The following is a 755-nucleotide window of genomic DNA, read 5'->3' as shown; positions in this document are numbered from 1 at the left end:
CTCCTCCTCACAGCCCCCCTCCTCCTCACAGCCCCCCTCCTCCTCACAGCCCCCCTCCTCCTCACAGCCCCCCTCCTCCTCCTCCTCCTCCTCACAGCCCCCCTTCTCCTCACAGCCCCCCTCCTCCTCACAGCCCCCCTCCTCCTCCTCACAGCCCCCCTTCTCCTCACAGCCCCCCTTCTCCTCCTCACAGCCCCTTCCTCACAGCCCCCCTTCTCCTCACAGCCCCCCTCCTCCTCACAGCCCCCCTCCTCCTCCTCACAGCCCCCCTCCTCCTCCTCACAGCCCCCCTCCTCCTCCTCACAGCCCCCCTCCTCCTCCTCACAGCCCCCCTCCTCCTCACAGCCCCCCTTCTCCTCCTCACAGCCCCGTCTCCTCACAGCCCCTTCCTCACAGCCCCTTCTCCTCACAGCCCCCCTCCTCCTCACAGCCCCCCTCCTCCTCACAGCCCCCCTTCTCCTTGACAGCCCCCCTCCTCCTCACAGCCCCCCCTTCTCCTCCTCACAGCCCCTTCTCCTCACAGCCCCCCCCTTCTCCTCCTCACAGCCCCCCTTCTACTCACAGCCCCCCTTCTCCTCCTCACAGCCCCCCTCCTCCTTACAGCCCCACTCCTCCTCCTCACAGCCCCCCTTCTCCTCCTCACAGCCCCCCCCCTCCTCACAGCCCCCCTCCGCCTCACAGCCCCCCTCCTCCTCACAGCCCCCCTCCTCCTCACAGCCCCCCTCCTCCTCACAGCCCCCCTCCTCCTCACAACC

The sequence above is a fragment of the Ascaphus truei genome, chromosome 10 (assembly GCF_040206685.1).
Source record: "Ascaphus truei isolate aAscTru1 chromosome 10, aAscTru1.hap1, whole genome shotgun sequence".
Lineage (NCBI taxonomy): Eukaryota > Metazoa > Chordata > Amphibia > Anura > Ascaphidae > Ascaphus > Ascaphus truei.
This window is presented reverse-complemented; position numbering follows the sequence as displayed.